General features: G+C 32.9%; 1 protein-coding gene and 1 long non-coding RNA gene across 6 annotated transcripts in view; one reads left to right on the top strand and one right to left on the bottom strand.

The window, feature by feature from the left end:
* The window catches only part of LOC141461286 (uncharacterized), a 359,837-nt gene that overhangs the window by 291,553 nt on the left and 45,149 nt on the right, over positions 1 to 23,135 (bottom strand). The window lies entirely within an intron of this gene.
* Positions 365 to 21,497, top strand: LOC141461291 (uncharacterized). 4 transcript variants are annotated; one of them, XR_012462724.1, is made up of 7 exons: positions 365 to 624; positions 842 to 983; positions 3,742 to 3,863; positions 4,043 to 4,159; positions 15,722 to 15,902; positions 17,291 to 17,392; positions 20,671 to 21,497. It is a non-coding gene; the product is annotated as an uncharacterized lncRNA (long non-coding RNA). The 4 variants fall into 4 exon arrangements; XR_012462725.1 differs by lacking the exon at positions 17,291 to 17,392 and having other exon boundaries at positions 370 to 624; positions 20,671 to 21,491; XR_012462726.1 differs by lacking the exons at positions 15,722 to 15,902; positions 17,291 to 17,392; positions 20,671 to 21,497 and adding an exon at positions 12,687 to 12,771 and having other exon boundaries at positions 387 to 624.

The raw sequence follows: 23,135 nt of genomic DNA on the forward strand, positions 1-23,135 counted from the left end.
GGTAGTTAGCTCGGAGGAAACTACAGTTCCAGCGTGTAAGTAATGTACTAGTTTAAGAGCGCCCTCTTCTGGAAAGCGAGACCGAGTTCTCTCACCCATTCCAGCAGCCACTCTCTCTTGCTCACAACAAACTTGGTCGTCCACACTACTCGTACTGGAGTAAACAGCAACACCATAGCTCGCCTGCCTCAGCCAGTCAACTAGTATTGTTGTAAATTATGTTCACTCTAGATTATGTTTCACTTGTGAGTAAAACTTTATCCTAGAAACCATATAGTTGGGAAATACGACAAAACTCGCTATAATTTTCCCGCACCACCAAAATATATTGCACATTTTATTCCTTTTTTCTACTTAAATGTTAGTTACCACCTAAAAAAGAAAAATAGCACGTTTAAATTTGTAATCCAAAGCAAAGTCCAATTACTGACTGAAATTGGCAATAACATCTGTTCCCAATTGAATAGGTTAGTTCAAGCTCTTAACCTTCCTGATTTATATCATTACTTTTATTCATAAAAATGATACCATGTGACTGTTACATAACTTTTCTCCAGGATTTAATACTCGAAATGTTACAATGGACGAAAAACCCGTAATTGGTTATACCAATTGATAAGTGTGGTGAGTTGTACTATATTTTTATATATAATATCTCAATTGGAACATTTCATACCAATTGCTTGCATCTATGTTACAAATCTCAGTTTAAACAATATCTCGGTCCTAAGTCTAGTAAATAAGACTAGCATCCTGGAAGTGCATTTGCTTCTTTTGCAATCAAGTTTTGATTAAAAAAGGAGACAAAACAATTTTTATGATTGCCATTTTATTTTCAAAGAAGGGAATAACCTATGAAGGCGTGCCCTCCTTAAAGCGGAGTCGTCTGGTAGACCAGTTCCTAGTTAAGCTTGCTAATCCGAGGAACCATTCAATCTGCAGACTCCTTAGTGGCAATGATGCAAAGAGAGGTTGGAACAAAGGTAATCTATAATACCACTTTCATTAAGCAAAAGTTAATTTCTCCATTTTCAACTTTAAAAATATTTACAAAATATGAAAAAGTGAGTATTAATATTAATATGAAGAAGGAAAATGAAAATTAAGCAAAATTTTTGTTTAGAAAAAAAAGTTGCTATCATTAATCCTGATTATTGTATATACACCACCTCTGTAAGGATTGCTATTTTTTAATGAAAATTAGGATAAAAAGAAAACTCCCAATTTAGGTAAAAAAAAAAAATAATAATAATAAAGAGGACACTTAAGTATACTAAAGAGAAATAGGGTCCAGAATTTAGAGAACATTAAGACGCCTTCTATTTAAAAAGCTCTAACACACAAAAAGCTGGGAGAGCGCCCGCTAGCAGTCGTAAGTTTACACCAAACTTTACACAGTACAGTTCTAAGATATTTATGCCGCAATTAATATTAATTTTCTTGGCCAGTAAAGCCCTTCTCATATCCTCGTCTCTCTTTCTCTTCCAGGCTCGCCCTTTACTGCGGCCTTTGCTAGGGCTCTAAAGTTGGAGCCGAAGAGAAGGACGAGATGATGAAGCCGAGGCAGACCGCACTAAGTTCCACAACGCTTGCTGGCCAGTTGTTAATAAATAAAGGGGCATTGTTAGCCCTAGCATGCACTTTATTAGTACTGCTCTCCCCAGGCTACGCTTAGAGAGAGACCCTTCTACCCTTCTATAAAACTTACCAACTATTTCAATTTCCTTACTGATCAATTATTCAATTTTGTAAGTTTAAAAGTTAAAGTGAAAAAATTGGTTAAAAAAATCTGATTGTTAATATTGTTCTTACAAGACTTTTTCTTATAATATAATAATTGAATTCAATATTATACATGTTCTTCATACTTTAGTTATTTTTAAAAAATCACTTAAAGCTAGAAACAATTTGGGAAAATGGAATTTTCTTCATAAACATAACTAGTAATCATATTTTTATTTAATACCTGATAAGTCCATTCATTCTCTTAAAGAGAAAAGCCCTATCTTCCCTCCTCATTAATTTTTTCCTGTATTTTTTTTTTTTTTTAAATTGAAGTTATAGAACTAATTATGTACAATAAGTGTACAAAGTTTAAAAATAATTGTAGGTGTTACTTTTGAGAAATTCAATAAAATCATTAAATGACATTTCAAGTTCGCTGACTTTTCCAAAAGCACTTAGCGACTTTTTGCGATTTTTCGTTTCCGAAGTATCGTTTAATGTCTCCACTCTCAAGAGAAATGAAAGAGGAGCCACTTTCTTAATACACTCATAACCTAGTTGGTTGGAAGTGCAATCATTTTAAAAAGCTTTAATTTAATCAATTTATAATCTGCAAAAAGATATATAGTTTTCTTGATGGATTTTGATCAAATTTTGAATCAATAATCCTCAAATGAAGACAACTGAACTTAGTGGAATTGTTCAAGCATATTTATAACGGCTTAAAATAAAACCTACCTCAAGACATTAATTTCTTCCGAAACTTTTAATTTCCAATATTTAAAGTACATACTTACAATTTAGCTACAAAGTAAAAAAAAAATAGATTTAAAGTTTGATAAACGTTATTTACAATTTATAAGGCTTGCATAGTCATCTTTCAGCTTATAAGAATTAGCCAATTATACCTAACAACGATAGAAATGTTAGCAACGGAACTTTCTTTGTTTCATTTATCTTTAGGAAAGTTGCTCACAAATTTTCTTAGCTCTAACTGATGATTCAGTTTAATTAACACCGAGTTGCCCACAATCAATGTTGGAAATTAAAGAAAAACCTTCCAACAGAACTAAGAGTGTTTAAAAAAAAAAAAAAAACAGGGAAACTGCTTTGCACAGTTTTTTTCCCTTAAATTTTTAACCACTTTGTCGAATTTAGTTGTAATTCCTCCTAAAGGAACTCTTATTTAACATTTAATTAGCACTTTTCCAACACTACTTCAAGTGAACTCTGTAAAAAAACTGAGTATAAACTTTGTTCTGCAGAATCTAAGTAGTTTTTTTTATTTATTTTTTTCCCACGCTTGAAGCCTTAGTGGAAGATTATAAAGTTTTAATTCTAGATTGTATAGCTAATTATTTTAGATATTCTTACTTCGTTTACTCATTCGAAAATGTTTTCTGCTTTCACTTTTATTTGAGAGTTATTAATAAATTCTATTAATTCGTCAATAATATATTTACTCATTGAATGATGCTGATGTAATTAAAAGATCTGAATAACTTCTTATGGAAGGTAATGAACAGTTCATCTCTGCAGCTTCAGTATTTTTCACATTCCTTCAGAATGTACTTCTAATCCTCAAGTCTATGGGACGTTGGACCCATATTTCTGCAAGTTCTTTTTACTTTGTCAGATAAGCTTTAACAGGGCCCACTGGTGAAATAAGATGTAACTGCCTTTCTATTTTGCTCAAGGTAGGCATTACCTAGCTGCCCTGGTTTATACCTACATAGAATTAACGGAGAGTAAATAAAGAAAACCAAGAGTGATGCTTTCAACAAATAAGTAGAAATAATGTTTTCTCCTCTACGACAAGATAAATGGTCTTCTTTCTTCAAGTGTTTAACTTTACCAACAAGGTGAAGCTTGGAAGTCAATAACTACATAGTATTAGTGTGAGTACTTATAGTTCTGGTCAAACATTGGAGAGTGAATCCTATCTTACATTCTTTTTTAGTTTATTTGAATGGTAAATCCAGTTATCATTGCTGAGATTTTTTGTTTCTGTTTCAGGCGAAGGTTTTTCGTGTATTGCTGAAGACAAAAGTATGTGCTCCAGGGTTCCCAGAAAAGAACTAACGCATGCGTAGCTTCTTGGATTGGTACCAATGATGCATCACCTCTTGGTTTTATAAGTAATACAATTATATCAGTATAAACTGTTTTATAAAATTCAAATATATACAATTGTTAATTTATAGTAAAAATTTTTTAAGCCACTTCACGATTTACAGATTAACCAGTTGTTTTAAAATTGAATAGTTTACAAATTTGGAATTTCTTCCTAAATCTTTTTTTCTTTCCTTTAATCTAGATCTTGGAAACGGCCAACTTTCTCCTTTAAGCATCATTCTACTGGACTAACTCTGCGAGGCTTCTATCCTGTAGAGCACAAGACATTGGATTTTAGTCTTATCGAAAGAGCAGTAAGGTACAACTTATTGTAGTCCTATCATGTTCTACCACCTTGCCTATTAAAAATTTGGGTTAAAGCGTAATTGAAGAGTTGTTACTATTATTAGTCATTTTAAGTGTAAGTACTGGACAAGCACACCTGAAATAGGGTCGCATGATTGATTATATTATATGCTTAAAAAAAACCTACTAAACCGATTGCAAGTAGGTATGCACATATGTATATTTATTTCGAATTACACCGACTCCGGAAAAAGAACAAGCTTTAGGAACCCAAGGGACAGCTATATCACTTCCTTCTATAGGTGGATATCCAATTCTTCTTCTTCTTTTCTTTTTTTTTTTTTATTCAAACGGGCAGAGGTCGTGCTTTTTTCTTCGCCCTAACCCTATCTTCTCCCACTAACCTTTATAACAAAGTACAACATAGGGCCATACATACGCCGCTGACACATAGACACACTCTTACATGAAACTATGTGTACACTGGCCAGAAGTGGGAAATGTTTTACGTGGCACTCATCCTGTGAATACTGATGAGATGTCAAGGCAAAAAGCTGAAACGTAAATAAAGTTTCTATAGGGAGGTGCCGGTGAAGTTTGATCCCAAAGGATGTTCACCTTCTTCTATCTTTAGATTGAGAGATGTTGACTCCTAGTTCTGTAAACCAAAACATACAGCTTCCTTCTGGAGCCGGCGGGCTGTTTGCCTGGATATCTTGTCTAGCAGCTGGAATAAGGATGTTGGTCCGTTAAACCAAATACTTGTTGTGTCTATGTGTATGGGTGGGTGGGTGGTAATTCTTTCTTCTCTCTCACTCACACACGCCCGCCATGCCTCTCACCCTCACTCTTAAAAAGTTTTGATCCTCAACTGGACTGGGAAATCCTTGTTCCAAGTTGATTCCACCCCAAGATAGTTTTGGGATGCTGTATGTTTGTCTTTCTTTGCTTCCTCATCCTCTTCTAATACTTCTCCTTGTTCCACTTTATTTTAACATCAAAATAGTACGACGTAAATCATTGCCCTAACTAATGTCACTCTTGATTTATTGTTCAATTTTGTTCCTTATTTTTCATACATATTTTTGTTTTTGTTTTTTTCTCATACAAGGAAGATAAACGGGAGATCATCTTATTTATTATCGTTACCTATTTTTACTTTGTCATGCTCCACCTAAATGGAATTATTGCAACCGTGTACATTTCAAATTTAGTATTTACCTGAAAATACATGTTTTTTGGGATCAACTGAATACGAAATTGTAGGTAATTGAATTAATTATTAATATGTGATAAAATTAATGAATTAATGGATACCAAAATGTTTTTCTACGTCAAGAGCTTTCTTTCAAAATGTTAAACGACAAAAGCTCTATTTTAAACCAAAATAGTGCTTGGTGACCATAGAATGATTTGCGTGTTATAACAGACATATTGTATACCAAGTACAGCTGCGAGAGAACTACGAGTAAGTGTACTATTGTTGCCATCGTTTGAGGAAATTAAATGTTTAATCCATCCTTATATTTGTAAAGTAATTGTTTCTTTTTGAATATAATTAAAATATTTCTGCATTTTATGAAGCATTTCTCACAACACAGGATTCCTTAGATAATGTACTATAGTATAATACGAACTATTTAGGCTGACAAATAATAGTGATAGGCTTTGGTTCATACCAGTAATTTATGTACATCGAATCAATAAGTTGATAGCTAGCTATCGTAGTGGGGAGTAAGGATGTTAATTATCTTTTACCCTCGCTCAGCGCTCGTACAACTTCTGAGATGGAAATTTTGTTCGAGTTTAAAAAGGGATGAGACCAGTATTTCCAAACTGGTTTGGCCATCCTCTTTCCACAAACCATTCCCGTTCTCCTGTTGCCACCATTCCAGATACTCCACATCTACGCAAAGAGTGGCGGGTGCTCTCTCCCCATTGCTTCCAGGCTACCACATTATTAATTTCCAAATCCTCCACTTCGCCCTATCTAATGCTAAACCTGTAATGAAAATACACAATCCTCCATCTCTTGTATTGAACCTCTGGCCCATATTCCTACTTCCCAAACTAGCGATTAACGAGTCAGGAGGAGGGATGTTTGTGTCAATCCACTGTTCTGTACTCCCTGTATGGATGTACAATGTTTTATTGCGTTAATCAGGTGTGTATCTCCCAGTTTTCCGGCACATGGGAGTTTTTTTTCACATAGATAAACGCAAATTTCCCAAATGTGTCCAAATACCTTTATACTTTGAAATACCCACCATTTTATAATGTGGAGAATTGAATACATTTTTAATGCCTAATATTTTTTTTTGTTACAACGTTCAGTTGCTGTTTGCACGTATAAAATTTAAATTTATTAACATGTACGCTGTTTTTATATTAGGAGTAGTCTGTACTTAGCAATTATTTTCATTTAAAAAATAAAATAAATAAATCAAACGAATGAATGAAAACATGAATTTTACATTTACTGCTTTCAGTTATAAAATTGTTAAAGATTGAATTAATATGTATCAAAGCTCCAAATTTTCCAAATGTTATTGTACATTTTCATGGGTGTGGAAATTTTAATTTTAACATCAAGTAAAATAATTAGAAAACCCAGAACTCCTTAACCTGAAAGAGGATTAGATAGGCGTTTTTGGTTTTTTGGTTATAATTTAAATTACAAAAATTTAAATCAGAAAATTATAGCAAATCATGGATAGCAGTCCAAGAATTTTCTAATACTTACAAACCTAACTTCTTGTTAGAGTGAAGTACAGCTAATTAGGATTGCCAGAATCATTATTTTAAGAAAATATTCTCAGGAGACTTATTCACTCAGCTAAAAATGTAGCCATAAACAAAATCTTGATATTATTATTTCCAATTTTATTATTATTTTACAAAATTTGGAGCATAAACAATAGTTTAAAATTTGAGACTTGTTTCTTCATTATTGCTGCTTCTAATTTCTCTTTAATTAATCAGTATTCCTGTACAATTTAACAATCTTTATAATAAAAAAATGATTTGCTTTGAAATGCTTGATGAATTTTAATATCTGAAATTAAGGAAACAATTAATAGCCGAGCGGTTAGAGGCGAGACCTGCAAAGCTAATATGCATTGTGGTACTGGGTTCGATTCCCGGTCTTAGACCTTGGATTTTATTTAATGGTTAGTAAAAGAAATTTACAGTAAAGTATGTTTGCTAGTCGCCTCCGTCCACGACACCTAATTGGTAGTTGGGCGTTAAGCCTCGCCTGAAAAAATAGGCGATTACTTTACTTTTTACTTTACTAGTTTAAAATTTATGTAAATTTCTTTTTAGCTATGCAACCACATAAAAAATAGTAAATAAAATAAAATAGTAATGAAGATTAACTAGGCCAAACTAAATAAAATTGAATTTGCTCGTAGATAATAGCTGGGAAGGAAAGACCCGGCCGTGTAGTATCTGCCTACGATAATAGTGACCAAGAAAGAGAACTCATTGATATTCTATTCGTACGTCCTAAGAAATAATAAATTCCACTAACTGCGACGTTCAAACCGTGCAATGCACTCACACAATAATCTACTAAAACTGCGAAAAAAAACCTAAGAATTTCAAGTCCTTAAAGTTAGTCTAGAGTAGATTAAAGTTTTATGTGTGTATATTTAAAGTTAGTCTTATAAAACTGTATAATGTTTGTTTAGGTTCATACAATAAAACAAACACGGCACAAATTAGATTTTTTCATCTTCTTTATTCCTTTTCCTTTCATTGAAGGTATAAATGAAGAAAATAATAAATTTATATTCTTTCTAGAATAACAAAAATACCTTCTGGCAAAAAAAAAGAAAAAACATTAATTTCCATCTTTATGTTCTTTCTCTTTTCTCTCTAATTTGCTAAAAAGATTTCTCAGTCTTTATTTCATAATCCAGCATCCAATATTTACCTCAAAGAAAAATATAACCACCAGAAACCGTAGAACTAAAATCCTGACCTGAACTTAAGTCACCTAAATTCTCAGCTGTCCAAAGAATGACGTTTTTACTATATATTGCTGTTTTTTACTGTAGAATAAAATCCAAGGCCTAGACCGGGATTCAAACCCAATCACAAAACATCTCCAACCACTCAGCTATCGTGACGCCTTCAGTCAAGGTATTATAAATGTGCTTAAGATAAGATAAATAAATCGTCACATTTAGCTTCTTATTTTCCATTTCCCACGTCAATAAATTATTAGTACTTGCCTATCTGGATGATTAAAGTCGCGAGTTGATAGTAACATGAATCAAAATGATAAAACTCATCTAAAAGAAATAAAAAGCACAATTATAGGAAGAGATCTTAGTTCAAAAGTTCTCGATCAATAGTTTTCAGACAGTGAGCGAGGAATTGACAGGATTTTCTTTGCTTAACTGCAGGAAGTATACTTCAGTAATCCTTGATGTACGATAAGTATTGCTTGCCATATATAAGACAAGCTGGGACATAAAGGACAAAATAAGAAGGGGAAGTAATGGAAAAAGGACGAATTGGAGAAAACTAAGATTTGTAGCTGCAAATAGAAGCTGTGTAAATCACACTTATAAAAGAGAAGAAGGACTAGGCATCCCAAAGATACACTCCAGTCAAGGGGATTGGGAAATTCTTTTCCTATCCGAAAAGGAGAATGCTAGCGGCCAGCTGGGCTGAAACGAAAGAGAGAGAGAATCCTCCTTGCTGCTCCTCGGTGTGTTTTCTGTTAGGCCAGAGCAGAGGTCAGCATAGTTTTCTCTCACGTTGTCTTACAACGGGAAGAGAAATGAGAAACTACAACAAAGCACAAAACCACTAACAAAAGGAAACCCAGCAGAGAAAATCTATTGAACACAACCCCTATGTGGTGAAATAACGCTTCCATATCTACATGTGGAATTCCACAGCTCTGCATTTTTCTACTTCATTGCACATTTCAACTATTTATTATCTACATATATGAAAAATATTTAACGTCTACAATGTTATTTATTTTTTTTGATTACCAAGGTAATGGTTTATCTAATAATAAAATTAATAAATTCTTATCTGAGGAAATGAATAGATACAACTTCATTCTTAATATCATTCCTACTTTTAGCGAATGAAATTCCTTAAACCGAATATTCCACTTAAATAAATTAATTTTTGGAGATTTTTAAAAATGGCCACAACGACTTTCACTAAACTCAATTTCATTAATTATTGTGCGGTCCTGTATCTTATACATTACAAAGAAAGATTAATTGTGTAGCTAAGATTCTAATAATGTAATTAAATTCTCATCTACATTTTGGAGTATGGTTAATCTTTTTGGATTAATTCATTAAACCAAAGTGGAAAAAGATTATTGCAAATTGCGGTTATAATTTATTTATTTTACTGCCAAGCTCCAGGACCTAGAGACTACATAGGTCATCTAAAAGGCTTATACTTATTAAATATTGTTATTTTTTAAGTTTATTGTTATTTGTTGAGATTTAAGGATTGGTGATAGGTGTGTCTTCTGTTCTGAATGTATGTATAAGCGGTGTTTAGATATCCTAGTCCGTTGGTCGAAAGTTTGGCAAAAATTTAAATTATAAATTATGTCTGAATTTGGCAATAATCTTTTTTCCTATTTTAGTACCATACTTAATTTTCCCACAATACAATTTTTTGGGATAGGGGCGTTGAACTGAGCATTACAGCCAAATATCTATGGTAGTCTCCGTTCTTGGTTTGGCACTAAGTCAGTCACTAAGTTTTCGCCTGCACAAAATGAAAGATGTTACTTGTTTCTGTTGGCTGCAAGCTCCATGCCAGCAAAAGAGAAAGTTGTCATTAGATTTCTTCTAAGTAGATGAAATACATAAAATATCAATTTTATATCAAAAAGTTACCATCTTTAAAAAGTTATTATTAAAAGATTCTTACGAACTATTGCATGCTAAGAAGAATTGGAGTAATGAAAAAATTGTCCAAAGCAGAACGTTGTACTGTTATAAGAAATGGAATGGTACTGTTAGAATCTTTTGAAAAGACTGGAGTTAGAGATGATTTTTCGTTTGTTTCAGCAATGATTGATTGTTTTGGATGATGTTGGGCGTAAAGTTAATGTTATCTTTACAGCTGTTAACAAAAATATAGTTGTAAATCAAAACAGCCGCCAGCTACATTCCTGTCTATTTTGACAAGATGTACTATGTGTTTTTGAAAACATCATTAGTAAACATTTATATAAAGCGTAACAAATGTCTTACAGCTAAATGATTGTTTGATAAATTGGACACTTAGACTCTAACGTCTTTTTCATATGTCTGAAGTAAATATTTACTGCTTTTACATAAAAACTAAGGTAAGAACACATAGTAGGAAAACTTTTTTACTCCTTCATTTCATCACAGTAGTTTCCCTGTTCCCGTCATTACGTGGGTTACGAAAATGTTCCAAGATTTATGCTTTAATAAACAATGCAACTTCATTAACACCTATATTCCTTTTTTGTCCTTATCTGGGGCACTACAGCTACAAAGGCAAGAATAATGTTATGGTGATAGCAAGGACATCTTCTCTTGTTGCATTGTAGGATTATAAACATGACTGCGCTAGAACGTTACAGAAGTAGAATAAAACCAAAAAGTTTCTCGACTGTTTGCAGCCACCATAATGGCACCAACCTTCGCTAAGTTGACTAACACTAACCATAAAAAGCAGAAATACTACCCATATTCTTGGCTACAACTGTAAAGGTAGATGGTATTTCAGAAGAGGTCTGTTATTAAAAATATTTTTTTGTCTTATCTATTTTTAGCTTAAGAAGAAAAAAAAGAAATAACATATAGGATAATACAGACAAAAGCTAAACGTAAAAGGAGAGGGTAATTGTTGAATTTTGAGAGGCAGTATCTTCTTATAGCACACCTTTAATAGCATGAAGGTGCTTCTCTACAACGCTATCTTACTTTTAAGTATGTATTAAATAACACCACTATCTTTTCACGATATAGCAAAAAGAAAAAAAAAAGTTTTAACTGAGGAGAAAAAGTATTTTAAAAAATAAAAGAAAATTTTGCTCTCAAGATAATAACTAGTAATGCAGTTTTTAGGATGATGTTTATCATGCTATGAATCTTCCCATCTTTTCTGGGATCTTCTAAAGCAGCTTTTAGAAATATATTTATTTTTAGGATGTGTAGTCTGTCTTTACAAATATTATTACATTCATAATATTTTAATTCTTATATTACTGGTTAAAAAAAAAAGAGAGAATAAACGTTGCTAATGAAGTAAAATACCTGGATCAAACAGTATCTTTTGTCGACCGGCTAACTGAATGATTCAAATGCTTGCCTCGCTCTAGTGGAAGAAGTTTTGGGCGATGAAGTAAATAAAGAAAAACAGTTTGGATATAAGGTGGAGACAACTGATACTTGATAGTTGCCTTCTGCCTGTTCCAAACCTACGGATACCAAACTTAGTCCATCTCTATAGCTGAAGACAAGAAAAGATAGATGCAGCAAAGAAGCATAAAGCGAATTATGCTTGGCATTAAAAGAAACGATCAAATAAGGAGATGCAGTTAGGTACATTAAAAAGCTTAAGTTCTTAAGGAGGACAAACAGCCCCTAGATAAAGCAAGATTGCCCCCGAAGTGGAAAAATAGGCCCTGCAATAGCTGAGTATTTGTAGCTCTGAGCCACCAAGGAGGTCTGAGAGTGACACTAGGTTCGATCCAGGTCAATTATTTTATTTAATGAGTTAATATAAGTATTTACAGTGAAGTACATTAGATATCCGACTTCATCTACAACACCTGATCAGTAATTGAAAAATATAGACGCAATTGCAAGATCAAATATAATGGGTCAATGAATTCAAATAATTGTTATAAAGTAGAACTTTCTAAATATCCTAACCAGCCTTTTCAGTGGCTGAAAATAAGGCTGTTATACGTTTGTTGCGTAGAGTTAAATGCTGGAGTTGAAAGGTTACACTGAGTTGACTGTGTGGAGCGCTATTTAATTTGTGAAATGATTAAATAAATAAATGAAGATGAAGTATGTACATTATTCCTAATTAATTAATAATTTTTTTAACGCAACATTACAAATTTTAGGAAGTTTTCGCAATTAATAAATTTAGAAATCAATGATTAATTTTGGAATCTCCAGTTATATTATTTAAATTAGTTGATAATTGGCCGGATTTTCAAACTTTAAAAGAAATATTACGTATCGTTAACAAATTTAATTATAAATAAATAATATTTATTCCAAACTTTTTTCATGTATGCTTAATTCAGAAAATACTATGTTTACAAAATAAAGGCTAACAATAGGCTCTCATACACTTTCTCACTTCAAATTTAGAATTAATTATATCTTTACTTAATTTTACAAAAACTCTAAATTCAACATATAAATTCGATCGGGATTGTAGAGCGATCACCGAGCCTGTTCCATATATCTTGATTGTATTGAGAATTTGCACTGCTTTACACCTGAATGTATTTTTAGTATAATGACTTTCGTGCATATTTTGGTTGCTCGCAGCCCTCTTACTTCTAATTGTACCGATATACACGGCTACACAAAAGTTGCTGAAAGAATCAACTGTTCCAGTTCAGAGAATGCTGAGAGAAAATTGAACTCTTTGTTTTCCTCCGGAAAATTAGGGCCACTATAATTCAAATGGATAAACTGAAAGTGTTTTGTCTTTGGACAGTGGGTAAGACTCTTTTTTTTTTTTTTTTTTTATCTCTGACTTAATTTTTTTGACAAAGATTTACAAAATCATGTTGCCAATAACATCACTCTGCTAACTACATTAACAGACTCAAGTCCTCGTACCTTACTTAACACTCTACCTTAGGTACCCCACGTCCTAAATCCTTTAAAAACAAGGTTCCAGCTATTTCCATTTATCCCACAACTTTTGAAGCAGCAAATCGTGTAGCGCCATATTGCGAGCTATACTTTAATCTCAAACTGATGAGAAAGGTTTCTTTTTCTTCTTCTTCTAATAAACAAAAGTTGTACCTTGTTTCACTGTTCAACAGCTGCAGAGCTTCTTTTCGGTTACTATACTGCTTTTACTAATCGGAGTTCATTAAAAAGTTAAAATAATATTTTTCTATTTCTTACAAAATATATAGAAAATTCGAAAATTTTAAACTTACACAAACAAAGGAAACAATACACACATAGTAGACATAATTTATTTTAAAATAGCTTCTTCACCCTTTCTTTCAACACCTTTTAAAACGTAATTTAGATGCTATTCAGCTGTTAGATTTACGGTTGACCTATTTTAAAATAGGGGTACATCCAGCCACGTTTAGAAAGACAAGTGGAAAAGAAAAACGATTTAGGGAATGAAATGGGAAATTCTGAATTATCTCAGCCAGCGGAGTAAATCTAACTGCTTCCAGCAACGAAGATTCCAGACAATTCTACTTATTCCAGTTGGAGTTAATTCTAATTACTTGGACTACGTAGTGAAAGAAAATATACTATTCTAAACTTGTGTTATTGCAGCAGTTTGGCTAGGTAGCTGAATCTAGGATCTAAATTAGGAATTACTTCTTTTAAACAATAAAAATACAAATAGAAACGCATCTGGGTCTTACCGAGTGGCTTTGGATATTGTGTAATTCCTCCCACTAGTGAGTAGTAATTAATGAGTTTTTTAAAAATAATAATTACACGGATGAAAAGAAATAAATTTTCTGAAAGTGGAGAAATACTGGAGACAGTTTTTCAATTTCCAAATTGCATTGAAAATGTATCTCCGATAATTCAAAGAGGAAATAAATTTACAATAAATGGAGAATCCGAATTTTTACTTAGTTTTTAATTATAATATATAATGTATATAATATAGTGTATACATAATATATAAATTTTGTATATATAAACACAATGTGTTAAATTGTTAGATTGTCATAAAAGACTGATAAAATGAACTTAACAGTGATAGAATATTATTTATATGTTGACACATTCGTGTATTCATAAACAACAAACAATTTAAACTAAAAGAAATATACTTGATTTACAAGCGAATATGTATGGCATAATTTCATTCCAAAGTTGTATTCAGTAATAATATTGCTAGTATAAACAGGTTCGTATCTCATTTGTAAATGTGTATCTTAAATTAGTTAAGTTATGAAGTTCACCTAACTACAGAGAATTTATAAACATTCTCTGGAGTATTTAGATGATAGGAAACGGAGAAATAGGAGAGAGAGGAACTAGAATATTCCCACCAGAAGGCGTAGGTACTTGGTTTAGGAAAGTAAACAGAGATTGAAAATCCCTTAGGGACTTATCAGCGTTAGGATCTTGCACAAACTGGAAATTCCCTTCATGTAAATACTGTAAGAACAGGGTAAAGTGAATACTGGAATGCTCCTCCTATAAGTAACTCATGCCCTCTACTTTCTTCTCATCTGTTTGATAACAAGCAACCTGTAAATTGACTGTCCGAGGAAAAAATTTTTTATTTGCTAACAAAACAAAACAAAAAACAAATCTTATAAATACAAAAATCTTGAGAAACAGGTAATAAAAACAATTTTTATGGTTACATTTAAATCTATATTCAGAAAACCACAGTGAGGGCGGGGGTGCCGCAGGGAAGTATACTTGGCCCCGTTCTCTACACAGTATACACATCAGACATACCTGTACAACCCTCTACACTACTCTGTACATATGCAGACGACACAGCCATACTAGCCACAAGTACACATCCTACATCAGCTTCATACAAATTACAGACACACTTACATAAAATAGAATCCTGGGCCAAGAAGTGGCGGATTAAAATGAACTCACAGAAATGCCAGCACGCCACGTTTACTCTCCGGCGGGGCTCCTGTCCACCAGTCCTCTTCAACAGCAATCCTCTTCCTTATACAGATCTGGTGCGCTACCTTGGGCTCTACATAGACAAGAGACTCACGTGGAACCCACACACTAGACTTAAAAGACAAGCAATGACAAAACGTGCGAAACTACTTTACAGACTTCTTGGACGACGCTCCAAATTACTTATTGAACTCAAACGATTAATATACAGTACTATCCTCAAACCAATGTGGACTTACGGACTAGAGCTGTGGGGTTCAGCCAAACCTACAAACATACGGACTGTACAGACATTTCAATCAAAACTACTTCGACAGATAGCTGACGCTCCTTTCTACGTAACTAACCTCACTCTACACAACGACCTCAACATCCCTTTCGTACACCAATTAGCCAAGACTAAATATCAAAAATTCCATACTGCTCTCTCCACTTGCTCCAATCCTCTAGTACAGTCTCTCGCCTCCTCTGACATTCCTGACAATCCTCCTCGCCGACTGAATCGCCAGTGGCCCCGCGACTTCCTCGCAGTCTGAAGGCCTAAAATTAATATCCTGTAGAAAGTGCTGCCGCTGGGCAGTTTCTTTCCTCCTGCCTTTCACGCCTCTATACTTCTATCTCCCTATTTACTTATTGTATAGTGTATTATACAGATTGTAAATAACAAAATAAATTAAAAAAAAAAAATATTCAGAAAAAATATTTGTTTTCAGATTCAATGGTGTCATTTGAAAAATTACATACTCACTCTCTGCTACAGTGATAGGGACAGCTCAGAAACTGAATCTAAGAGTACAGCTATGACTAGTTCGGAGCTACACGGCACAAGAGATTGTAATCTTCCGCGATATTAAACCAACTGAATTTAGGCAACAGAATTGATCACCAAAATAAGTAAGTTACTTCATTTTAGAGTATGGTAAATTCACTGTTACTGGTAATAAGGGGTCACATAGTATTTGGTGAAACGAAGTAGAAAGTATTCATCTATTTCAATACCAAAACTTGAGTTTATTATTTGTCTTGCTAGTTTTTAAAATCATATTTATGGATTTTGAAAAGAAACAGTTTTTTTATTTAATAATGGTACCAATATAAAAATATTAAATACTTTCCATAATTATTTTAAACAGCAAATAAAATTAGAATCCATCACATCGTATAATGAAAAAACTAAATTAGTTTAACTAAAATAAAGTAAATGTATTTTTGAAATCTAATGAAAAGAAAATTAAGACGGGACTCATGCTCGCTGAACGTCAGAGGAATTTATATTATTATTTGTTGTAATTAAGAAGTGTGTATTTAATGAGATAAAGCCGAGGATATTAACAATGAGGATGTTTATTTTTTCTCCCTTTTTCCTAAATTTAATGGAACGTATAGTAAATTATTCATGACCAAGAGAATATCTGATTCAGGGTGGAGACTTAAATAAATAAATGAGGAAAATAAAAGAAAATATAGCTTTATTCGTTGCTTGTTAAGATGAAAGAATGGCTCGTGGTAAGTGGGTGAGAGACTGGGTTCAGCCAAATGGATTTCAGGATGGGATTTAAGGGGTGTAATCAGTGTAGTTTGGATAAGAAGAGGAGTTGAACACAGTGGCAGATCCCTCTTTCCTCTGCAACCGACAAATACCCACCGAATATTCCTATAAAGTCTGGAAGGCGTGTGCTACTGGGACGGGTTGCCGCTATACCAGGAACTGGTCCACCCTTCTAACAACAGCAGCAGCAGGAGCAAGCTCTAATGAGCCTGGGCGACCTAACGACAGTATCGTCCTTTAACAAAACAACTCGTTGTGGATAATGAATTCAGAAAGAGAACATCGGAGTTGTGTGCTATTCTCGGTGGATCCGTAGGGGGCGCCTGTGTGCATGTGCGTGTGTATATTCCCCAGGACTGTGGGGAAAACAGGGTAAGCCCAAATTGCCTGCTGCTCATGCCTCCTCCACAAGCTCTACCAAAGAGGAAGCTAGTAAGGCACAGGGGGAATTGCGCTATGGTTTGTTCCCTATTATAATTTCTATACTGTACATGAACCGCTGTACTACAGTGTTACAATTCAATTCTATTTATGGGAGACTCGACATTAATATAATTATATCTTTATTTTGAAAGTTTCTTTTTTCTTCAATTTACTACAATCACCATCAACACACAATCAAAAATATTTTAACTAGAACGAGATGAATACATAAACAGCTTTTATATTAGCAATAAAATTAGGTCAGCATTTTCTTTTCAGTTGTTCAGTAACAAATGTATTTTTATTAAAGCTTTAGCAAATTATCCCAGTGCCAAAATACAACTTGTACCTCCTTGAATCTTTACACCAGGCCTTGGTACCCTGTGAACTTCTGCCTGGAATCATCTTTAAAGTAAATCTTTTTTTTTATTAATGTAATTAAACATTGTAAATTGTTTGGGATGTTTTTGTCTTAGAAATCTTTAAGGAATTTTGTCTGTTTAATACTCAAGCCTGGTGGGGCTCATCAATTTTTGGAAAATATTGATAAACTCACTTTTTCCCTATATTGGGTGATCTATATTATTTATTAGAACTGTGTAATTAAATAAATTGTGATTATTTTTTTTCCTACAAATTTAATTTTAGAGACAGCTAATTTTAATATTCACGCCCTTTCTTTAGAAGTTTCAAGAATAATTCCTTCAAAAGCTAATGAAATGTAGACTTGACTGGGGTGTCTGCTATTACAATAAGTCTCTTTGACTACGGACCTGTCTGTAAACCTAAATAAAATAAATAAATGCAACAAAGAAAATGACAAAAACAATTTTTAATACAGGCTTAGAACCAATTTACCCAAACTATAGTTGCAAATATCAGCAGAAATTAACACAAAAAAAATAATAAAAAGCTAAATAATTAATGCTATGAAAAAGTTCAAGCTGGCAAATATAAAAAAAGGAAATTTAAAAAAAGAATACAAGAGCTAATTAAAAAGTATTAACGCCGCAAAATGGAATAATAATAAAAAAAAGTTCTTTTAATTTTCAGTTTTCTCAAACTTTTTTTAATTTTAATTTTCAGTTAAAAAAAAAAAATTGTTTTCCCCGAACTTTAGCCATACTTTCTAATTAGTATTGCTTAATAAAGTTGAAGTTTGGTTTGTCCTCCTTCCACCCTATTCTTCTTAATACGATTAAATTCATCGATTTATTTTGTATTAATAGAAAATAACAAAATAATAATATACCAGAAATTTCTGTGAGTCGAAATAAAATTAGTAAAATACTAATAATAATTTGGAATATTAAGATAGGATAGATTTTAGATACTTTAAGGAACTCGGATTTTAGATTCTGCATTAGGGTTAGATTTTTAGATTCCTACTTTAAATTAGACCAGCTCTCAGTACAATAAAGTAAGAGAAATGTGAATAGTTAATGAAATATTTATTTTTATTTCGAGAATTTTCCTATTTTAGAAGTTTTTCTCACACATTCCTCATCAATCTATTTGAATGCAAGTTATTAGGGATTATTTTAACTCAACATACAATCCAAATTACCGATTACTATGTGCTCTAGGGCAGAAGAATGTGCTTATTAATTTTAATTGTAATTTTGTTATGACCAAAGTAATTGTTCAATTTAGAGTAATTAGTAATAAGTATTCAACCGTTTTGTACAATGGTGTAAGACACCATTTCTTTCATGATAAAACCTGTTTTACTTGTTTTAGTAATCAAAAATATGATGTTGCACAATCTGTCCTAAGCTGCTCTTACGAGGGTCGTTTGAAAAGTCCGTGCAAAGTCAGAGAGATAGCACCACTGGCGCGTATCGAGGTTATGTTTAGTTAGTAGCATTTCTTGGAAGAACACACACCAAGTTTCAGCCAGATCGGTCTATTTCATTGTGTTTGGCATTCGTTTGAATCGAGGAAGTCGAGTGATTTTCAAAAAATGTACGAAAAAGAATTTCGTGTGTTGATTAAACACTACTTTATGAAAGGCAAAACGCCTCAGAAGACTAAAGAGAAGCTTGATAAACATTATGGTGACTCTGCACCTTCGTTTAGAACAGTTTATAAGTGGTTTCAAAATTTTCGGAGTGGCCATATGGGCACAAGTGACGCTGAACGTTCTGGACGCCCTGTTGAGGTTACTACTCCAGAAATCATTGATAAAATCCATGATATGGTGATGGATGACAGAAGAGTGAAGGTGCGTAAGATTGCTAGTGCTGTGGGCATCTCGAATGAACGGGTACATAATATTTTGCATCAACATTTGGACATGACAAAGCTATCCGCAAGATAGGTGCTGCGATTGCTCACGCTTGACCAAAAACGAAATCGTGTGAAATGTTGCAAGGACGGTTTGCAGCTGTTCCAGAAGAATCCGCAGGACTTTAAGCGTCGTTTCGTCACTGTGGATGAAACATGGATACATCACTACACTCCTGAGACCAAAGAACAATCTAAACAATGGGTTACCAAGGGGGAATCTGCGCCAAAAAAGGCGAAGACCGTTCCTTCGGCCGGAAAGATTATGGCGACTGTCTTTTGGGATTCGCAAGGAATAATCCTCATCGACTATCTGGAAAAGGGTAAAACTATTACAGGTGCATATTATTCATCGTTATTGGACCGTTTGAAAACCGAGCTGCAAGAAAAACGCCCACGATTGGCCCACAAAATAGTCCTTTTCCATCACGACAACGCACCAGCTCACACCTCAGCAGTTGTGGTCGCAAAATTAATGGAAATAGGGTTCCAACTTGTTTCACATCCCCCCTATTCTCCAGACTTGGCTCCCTTGGACTACTATTTGTTCCCCAATATGAAGAAATGGCTGGTGGGAAAAAGATTTTATTCAAACGAGGAGGTGATTGCAGAAACGAATGGCTATTTTTCAGACTTGGACAAATCCTATTATTCGGAAGGGATCAACAAACTAGAGCAGCGTTGGACGAAGTGTATAAGCCTAAAAGGAGACTATGTTGAAAAATAAAAAAGGTTTACCCCAAAAAATTAAGTAGATTTTATTTTTGCACGGACTTTTCAAACGACCCTCGTAACTTTATCATTACGATATTGACAGCAAAAAACATCTTGGTTATAAATAAAACATTTTCTATAGCAAAAAATAGACACAATCAAAAACAAAACTTTTAATATTCTAGAAGAGAAATCGTAATCGAAGGGTGGCTGAAAAAAAAAAAAAAAATTAAGGAGGGAATGTAAAGTAAAGGAAAGAGAAAAAGAAAGGAAAGATTCTGAAGGATTTTCCTGTCCTCATAAAAGAATATTTACGACAACTAAAGAACAAGTGAAATTACGACACTTTTTCTTAGTACTTCATTTCTTTTCTCACCCTGCTGGCTTGGTATTTTTTGCCCGTCTTTCTTTTTCTTTTTTTTCTGTAAATTTTCCCAACTTTCTTATATGGGAAAACTTTGAAATTGTCTTAGGACACAAAAGATAGTCAACACAGATAATGGGTTAACTTTCTTTTTTTTCCTGATAGTAATGTATTTTTATGAGATTTTCTTGCCCTCTACCAACTGAAAGTGAGAGATGAAAGAAATTTATCCTTTATTTAATTGATTTTTAATTAGGCAAAATTATCTTCATTTCTATTTGTTTAGGAAGGTTTTATTTATTTATTATTTTATTTATTTTTTTTAGGAGAATGTTATTTATGAGTTGATTGGAGGAGTGAAGTTTCTTTTGCAACGAGTTTGAGGCTATTTGCTGCATTAGATAAAAAGCTTCCGATTTCATTCTTGACTACAGCCTTTGTGCCTCACATTAAAAAGGCTATTCCCAGGTTGATTAATCGAAAGGCCGAATATGAATTGAAAATATGATAGAATAATTTACACAACATATTTGAAGCAATCATTTGGACTCAAGCTTTTTGCAAAGACAGTGAGAGAAAATTAAATTTGGGATAAAAATTATGAATTATTTGAAGAAATATGGTGCGAGACCTGTGACCAATTTTACTGCAGTGAAGATGAATTAAAGAGTTTTATTGGAGAACCCAACCATTTTCTGCATTAATATGTTCATGCGTTAGATTATCTTACAAAAATGAAATAAGATGCTATTTTAATAATTCTGTTTACTCTGTTAAATGTACAGATTTATGTACCATATGTAATTGCAATGAATTTGAGACTGTTGAACTTATGGTACTAAACTGTCCTATGTAAGTCTCACTACTTACAGAAATATGGCAATGATTTGGAATCCATATTATGTATTAAAGATTTGCAGCAATTAAACCATGTATTTTTATATTTAATAAATATGTTTAAAGTTAGATCATTTATAATAAATGAATAGTGATAAAGCATGAACTTACTTAACTTAATAAAATAAAATGGCAATGGGAAACATTGAGAATAAGTAGAGTAATTAATGAAGAAAATATTTACAAATATATATATATATATATATATTTATACTTAATAATAATTAATAATAATAATAATAATAAAGGGGAGGGAGGGGATTAGCTGAGTGGTTAGCGAGCTGGACTCCCACGCGGAGGTCCCGGGTTCGAATCCAGCTGCTGACCCTTAGATTTTCTCTTCCTAGGAGCTTCTTACAGCTCACTGTCCGGTGATGGACAGTGTTGTCTGTAACGAGAGAACACTGTCCGGAGGCCGGCAGTGCACTGAAAAAGCTCCGGGCGCCAATAACCATAGATGTTGACGCGCCTTAAATCATAAAAAAAAATAATAATCATAATAAAGGGAGTTAATGTAATTATAATTAAAAAAAAAATGGGAATTTACATAAAATGTTTACTTAATTTACAACTCTTATAAAATTATTTTTATTTTTATGTTTAGTTAGACTTATGTTCATGTGTTTAATTTTATTTAATTCTTATTAAATTATTAGTTTATTAAAATGTTTATTATTTTGTTTATTGTAGAGTTTGTCTCTTATTATTTTTGAATTATTTTGTAACATACTGCACTGAACCCATTTATAAGGCCAAAAGGCTTAACAAATTATAAATAAATAAATAAATTATAGGTTCATGCACAACACTATGAACTATCTAATAATAAGTAAATTTATCAAATCCTAATTTTGCTTCATTAAAAGAGCAAGAATGGCCAATTACTGCTAACATAATAAGCAATATAAGATAAGCAAAGTGCTAGATATCTCACATATTAATAGTAAAAGTTGACAATTTACCGTCTTACTAACCATTGCAAGAGCTTTCTGCTAGTTTCTCAATTAGCTGCACTAACTTTGGCTAGTTAGTCAAACTATATGAAGTCTTGTTTACACTTAAATTTACATCTCTAAGGAAGTCGGTTGGATGAGAGGATGAAGTTTTGCTAATAAATGTTCAAGAAACGAGAGAAACATAATTTAAGAGCGGTGTGTGCAAAGACACAGAGGTGGATGGCGAGGTATACCGAACAGGACACATATAGTACGTCTTGTAACTTACTAGAGTTTAACTCTTGTAGAGAGAACTCTGCAAGGAATTTAATAGTGTCAACTTGTGAACACACAAGGAATTCCTACTATGTAATCCTACCAGCATAGTTTACACTTAACAGATAGCATTTGAATAAAGCTATTTCCAACAGTACGCTACCTTACTTTTGATTTGCCTTAATTTAGTTACTTTTATTTTATACATAAAATTTCATAAAAAACTTCTTTGAAACAGTGCTTTCCTCTTGTATCCATAAAAATAAATCACATTACAATTGCAAAGCATTATTTTTTATGGATTTAGTTTTATCGCTTCCCCTTATTGTTTGTATATTATTATTATTATTTTAACCTAAAATAAAATCAATTAACCAACCAATTTGTTGAATTTCGGCTTGTCACTTGGCTGTAAAGATGCTGTATATTACAGACGCTTCTTGAAAATGAAAGGAATGATGTGCAGTATAGATTGCAGCTGATTGAGGTCACATTGACACTGAACAGGATTAAACATTTTCAAGTTTAATAATCTAGAGTACAAGACCAGAAGAATATCACGCTATCTATAACAAAATTTTCTTAGTAAACATGCATTGATTTAGCCAATATTCTTAAAAATAAGAAATTACTATTTGTGGGCTCAGATTCCATCGCATTATGCATGTTTATTGCACCTTCAC

The sequence above is a fragment of the Rhodnius prolixus genome, unplaced genomic scaffold, assembly GCF_049639745.1.
Source record: "Rhodnius prolixus isolate KJV_2025 unplaced genomic scaffold, Rpr scaffold_6, whole genome shotgun sequence".
Lineage (NCBI taxonomy): Eukaryota > Metazoa > Arthropoda > Insecta > Hemiptera > Reduviidae > Rhodnius > Rhodnius prolixus.